This window comes from Hypomesus nipponensis, chromosome 27 (genome assembly GCF_054491055.1).
Source record: "Hypomesus nipponensis isolate SF chromosome 27, ASM5449105v1, whole genome shotgun sequence".
Lineage (NCBI taxonomy): Eukaryota > Metazoa > Chordata > Actinopteri > Osmeriformes > Osmeridae > Hypomesus > Hypomesus nipponensis.
In genome coordinates this window covers 7094001-7100000 of record NC_140387.1, presented here as the reverse complement: position 1 = coordinate 7100000, position 6000 = coordinate 7094001, and the positions used below count along the sequence as shown (strand labels likewise).

At 55.4% G+C, this 6000-nt stretch overlaps 1 protein-coding gene across 2 annotated transcripts in view; it reads left to right on the top strand.

Annotated features, from left to right (window-relative positions):
• The window catches only part of wdr7 (WD repeat domain 7), a 118475-nt gene that overhangs the window by 86528 nt on the left and 25947 nt on the right, over positions 1–6000 (top strand). The gene's annotated exons all lie outside the window — the stretch shown is intronic.

The following is a 6000-nucleotide window of genomic DNA, read 5'->3' as shown; positions in this document are numbered from 1 at the left end:
TGTCCACGTCCAAACCCGAGCGGCGAGACGAGCATGGCCGGGGTACGGCCACAGGAAGCACGAGGGCTGAAAGGATTCTCGGGTTTGATGTCACTTCCAGTCAAGGACCGGAGGTGGCCGAGGACGCGCGGCTGTGCTCAAGCTCAAGCAGACGCGTTTAATCACCCCCATTTCGAAGAGAGCCAAATAAAAGTTGCAGGATGTAGAAATGCGTTATACGGAATGAACTGTGTGCCCCTCGGACAGAATCGATACGCCCCCGTCCGCTGGCCAAACCGCGCTTTCAATAAAACTTTATTGGGCCGAACATTTCTTGTGACCTTCAGGCGAGTCAGGGCTTGCGGATGAAGGCGGGCCCGTGGACACTTTCTGTGTGGCGACACAACACATCACCACTTCACCCCGCTGTCAGTCAGGGAACCGTCTTTGAGGAGGGATCTCTCACCCCGAGCCGACGCTCTACGTCCGTCTCCTCCCGCTTGTGTTCCTCACCCTCCTCTTCCTCCCTCACGCCTCCTGCCCTCCTCTTCCTCACACCTCCTGCCTCCCTCCTCTTCCTCCCTCACACCTCCTGTGCTCCTTTTCCTCCTGCTCTTCCTCCTCCTCCTCTTCCTTGCTCACACCTCCTACCCTCTTCCTCCTCCTCCCTCACACCTCCTGCCCTCCTCTTCCTCCTCCCTCACACCTCCTGCCCTCCTCTTCCTCCTTCCTTCCTCCTCCTCCCTCACACCTCCTTCATCCTCATCCCATCCAAATTCCACCACCTCTTCCTCCTCCTCCTACTCCTTCCCCCCCCACCCCTGTCCAGTCTCTCCATCAGTCAGCTGCAACAGTCTCTCCCCGAAGTGACGGTCTAACCATAGAGATGTACAGTAGATATGATTGTACATTGTGTGTGTATGTATATATATATATATATATATAATATATCCCAGCCAGGCACTGTACAGCGAGCCCAGAACAGTACAACAACAACAGCATGACGGCAGCCGATGCTGAACGAATCTGGCGTAAGTGGAGACGTGTATGCGTGTGTGTGCGGGGGGGGGGGGGTGCTTGGATGCGTGTGTGCGTGATCGTTTGGGGTGTGTGTGTGTGTGTAAGCGAGGGTGTCCTTCTAGACTCATTCTTTTCTCTCTTTTTTATGGTGGAAATAGCACCGACTGGAGGGCAAAGGGAGGGGAGGATGGAAGTGGGCGTGGGTGGGTGGAGGGAGGAAGGGAGGGAGGGAGGGGGGGGGGTGTTAGTCCAGAGATAAAGACGTTTACATCAACCCCCCTCCCCTCCCCCCACTGAAGCATTTAGGCAGAATCTCCTTCCTCTGTCGACATCAATTACCCAGTCTCATTGTTCCTGAGAACCCCCCCCCCCTCCCTCCCGGCCTCCCTCCCTCCCCGCTCAGGTAATTAAGAGGGCTGATGGGCCAAGTTATTCAGTAGACCGATGCCCTGTTCACCAGGCACTCCAACAGCACGGAGCACAACCCCTGAAGGAACCGCTGGCCACAGAGGGGGGGAGAAGAAGAAAAAAATCAAAATACGACGGAAAGGGCCGGAATGTTGTCTTGTAGCCACAACCTCGGGGGGACGTGACGTCTCCATGGCGCTACGGGGGGGGGGGGGTTCCAGGCGGCCTCGTTCCAGAACTACAGAAGCTGCTCTATGCTTAGAACACACACAGTCCTACAGTAAAAACAGCCCCCAGTGCTGCACAGATAATTGCGTCCGTCATTATTCCATCGACCTATCACAAACAACATCATAATGGGTGGGGGAGCGGGGCCTGAATAGCGGGGTGGCGTGAATGGAGGGATGCCCCGCCCCCCCCCGGCAAAGGTGTACTGGAGCGGAGCGCCGCCATCAAACTCCAAACAGGTCGCCCGACTTCGAGCGGCCAGGGGGCAAGACACGGCCGCGCGCCGCCGCCGTCGCACAGACACACAACGCACGCTCGCGTTTAAAGCCACGGGCTTCCCGCGCCTGTTTCGTCGTGTGGCATTACTCCAGTTGTTGTTCAGACCGCGCGCGGGGGGGAGCGGGGGAGGAGGGAGAGGGAGGGATAAGGCTGATTATGGTCATCTGAACCCCCCCCCCCCCCCCGGTGAAAGCAGGTTTCCTTTACACAAGCCGTGATTGTGGTGTGGTGTGCTGCCACAGAACAAACCTGTCATTACCCTCACTCTTGGACGTCTCCCCCTCGACAAGCCGCAATCATCCCGGGAGGGGGGGGGAGGGATGGGGAGGGAGGGAGGGAGGGAGGGGGGTGGGGGACAATTTAGCCACTGGGCAACGAAAATCGCCGTCTACCGATTTTCAGCGCCAGTGTGTTTACACTGGCGAGCACGAGATGAATTTGAGAGCTGTGTTTGATGTTTGGAGGAGGCGGGTGGTGGTGCTGGAGGGGGGGGAGGAGCTCCAGCTCGCCCGTCCTCTGTGTTTGACCGTGCGTCACACCCCTCCACGTCACACACACACACACACTCTCTACTGACTGTGACTGACCACTGTCTGCCAAACCTCCCCCTGCTCTCCAGACTGATCGCTAGCTCCTCCCATCCCCCCATCCCCACCCCCACATTGACCAGTCCCTACAACCCCCATACCCCGCCCCCCCTCCCCCCAACACACACACCCCCCTCCACTCTGGTCGCTGCAGCGCTGCACACCCCCATCCCCCAGACTGACCAGTGCAGCCGGAGCCCAGTGCTGTGGCCCGTCCCCTAAACGCCTTTCCTTGTCTCCAGATGCGCCCGCCACAGATTTAAGACTCTGCTGGAGAGAGAGAGAGAGAGAGAGAGAGAGAGAGAGAGAGAGAGAGAGAGAGAGAGAGAGAGAGAGAGAGGGAGAGAGGGAGAGAGGGAGGGAGGGAGAGGGAGAGGGAGAGGGAGAGGGAGAGGGAGAGGGGAAAAAAAGAACGGCAGCCTCCATTATGTCATTCTCTGTGGATAGATGATATTCCGACATGATAAACTCTTGTAAAGACAGAGAGCATTAGCCCCTCCCTCCCTCTGGCTCTCTCTCCCTCCCGCCGTCTCTCCATCCTCCCTCCCTCTCCTCCCCTTTCCCTGACAATTTTCACCACTCATTGAGCATCAGTAATTGTCATTTCTTTATATTACGTTCGAAAGGACTGACTGATAAAAGAGACCAACAGACAGCTGTGTGTGTGCGTGTGTGTGTGTGCGTGCGTGCGTGTGTGTGTGTGTGTGAACCACCACCTGTCCACTGGGGAAGGGAGCAGCGCAGACACATTCAACAAAGGGAGACAGAGACAGTCCTTCAGCCTGTCCTTCCACACTGCATCTTGAGAGAGAGAGAGAGATGAGGGAGGGAGGGAGGGGCCAGAGGAAGGGGAGGGAGGAGCCAGAGGAAGGGGAGGGAGGAGCCAGAGGAAGGGGAGGGAGGCGAAGGACTCCCCTCTCCTCCGCCGGGGGAAACTGCCCCCGTGTCTGGAGCTATTGTTATCAATAGATTCTATTAATATCGCAGCATAGCCATGCTCGCGTAATCAGCTGCGTTCTGCGTCCTCGCTGCCTGCGTCTCCCCCGCCCATCGCCCTCCTTCGTCAGTCGCCAGTTACAGTGGGAGAGGAACGAGGAAGAAGAGGCCATATAGGAAATCATAAAGCGCCGACGAGAAATGTCATAAGATGAAGATGATCAGATTACCCCCCCCCCCCCGCTGAGGGCCAGGAAGACCTTTAGAAAGGCCACCACATTAGGGCTGGTTCCAGGGAAGTATGTTGTGATGAGGAGTGTGCGTTTGTGGGTGGGGGGGGTGCTCTTACAGTATGGTTTTTAACCGTGCTTCAACACTACTGTTAAAATGCTGTGTGTGTGTGTGTGCTGCCAGGGGAGGGTGTTGTTGGCCAAACCTTTAATGGTCAATCTGCTCGTGCAATGGCAATCTCAAATGCCGGGTCATCCACGAGTTGACCTCTGTAGAAGCAGCCCCTGCACCCCCTCCGCCCACCCTCCCCCCTCCTCTCCCTCCTTCTCCCAGCCTTTCTCTCTCTCTCTCTCTCTCTCTCTCTCTCTCTCTCTCTCTCTCTATCTCTCTCTCTCTCTCTCTATCTATCTATCTATCTCTCTCTCTCTCTCTCTCTCCCCCCCCCCCTCCTGCCTCTGCAGCGTCTTCTAAAATGGCCGCTGCCTCGAGCACATCCAGTGCTGCGAGTGCGTGCGCTCCCAGGTGTTTCTGTACACATTAGCGGTCGGCGGCGCTCAGCGATCCGTCCCTCTCCTCGGGTATTGACTGCGTCACAAAATCACCACATCGGCGTAGCGGAGCTTCACCGTCGGCCGAAGGCTTTGTGAGGCCGGATGTAAACACTTCCGGAAGGTTCCATTAGACACGTTTAAAAAATATATTTTGAAAAATGATCACAGGAGTGAAATCTCTAACCCAGCATGTCTGTGTAATAACTTCTTCATATTGTAGTATTCTCATTGGTATTCTAAACTGTAATTCGCCGAGCTTCTCATTCATCACACACAGTACACAGCGACGCGTGAGGATGTAAGATGGTTTCTGTTAATGGTTGAGGTTTGGTACAGTCTGATATCACTCACAACAGGTCGCCCTATGTAAATCAAGTATTCATGAGCTGTGCTGAGATTCAAAAACCAGTAGGACATTCCCATAACTGTAAAACATTAATGTAGTCTGTTCCCTGTTAAATATTTACAAGTTGCAAAGCGCTGTGCCACACTGGTGTCGTTGCGGCCATTAGATATTTATGAATTTTCATTCGTTTGGAAGGGATTTCTAAATGCTTGCCATCTTTTTCTCTTTATCCTCCCCTCCCTCTTTCCTCTATCCATCTCTCTCGCTCTCGCTCTCTTTCTTTTCCTTACTCCCTTGCTGTTTCTTGTGTCTGTTGTCTTTCGTTCTCTCTCCCCTCTCTCTCTCTCAGGCTGTCTTGTGCATCTCTATTTTGATTTCTCTCTATCTCTCCGTGAGTCTCTCCCTTTCCACGCTCTCTTCCCTCAGAAGGGATAAGGACACCAATGACAGTGTGATTACTTGGACATAATGATTCGAACATAAAAGGCCAGGGCGACACCGGGAGCACCCTTGGCGGGAATTACCGAGAGCGTTTTTACTGCAGAGGCAAGGGAGCGGGGGGGTGGGGGGCTGTCTGGAATCTGAGCAGGTGTGCAGGACAATGTAATGAGCTGTCTCCAAAGGACAAGATCCCTGTTTTGCGGGCATGCGTAGCGTAGCGTAGCGCCTGTAGCATCTTATGTTCCCGCCTCAAGTTGTGGCGTTTCCAACCCGCCTCTTCGGAGTGTCTACGGCGTCGCGGTCGGAGACGCAACGGAACAGCACCCCGCTCACACACACACACACGTTCGGGTCCTTTTGAGAGGCGGCGTGTGCTGAGCGGCCCCTACGTCGGCCTCCAGATCAGATATGGCAGGGCACAATGAGCGCGCTCTCACAATGGAGCAGGGCCGTCTGCGAACGCAGGAAGATGGAGAGACGGAGACAGCAGACAGAATGACTGGTGGTGGGGGGAGGGGGGGGGTTAAAGAGTTGGAGGAGGAAGAATGGAAGGGTCTATAGAGAAAATAGTGGGGGGGGGGGCGCGGAGCACAAGCTCGACGAGAAGGAATGACGGGAAGGGAAACGAGGTTGGCGCGAAATGATGTGGCATGTAGTCATGTGGAGATGGACGGAGAGAGGGAGAGAGGGAGGGAGAGGGATGAAAGGATGGCGCATAGCTTTGCTGCATGCCAGCAAACAGATTGGGTTACGAAGCTCTGGCTGGCTTCGTAATGAATAACAGCAGATTAGAGCTAGCAGAAGAAGTGCAGTAATGGCTAATGGGACGACGGCAGCAGGCGCTGCTAACGCGCACGCACGCGCCCGCACAGAAACCCGCACACACAGCAAGTCCCATGGTCTTCCTCCGAAGGCAGATGAGGGTCAGGTCTGCAGTATCTCAGTCGCTAAACTGTAATCTACGAAGGGACTCATTTCCCCCTCAGACCACCGA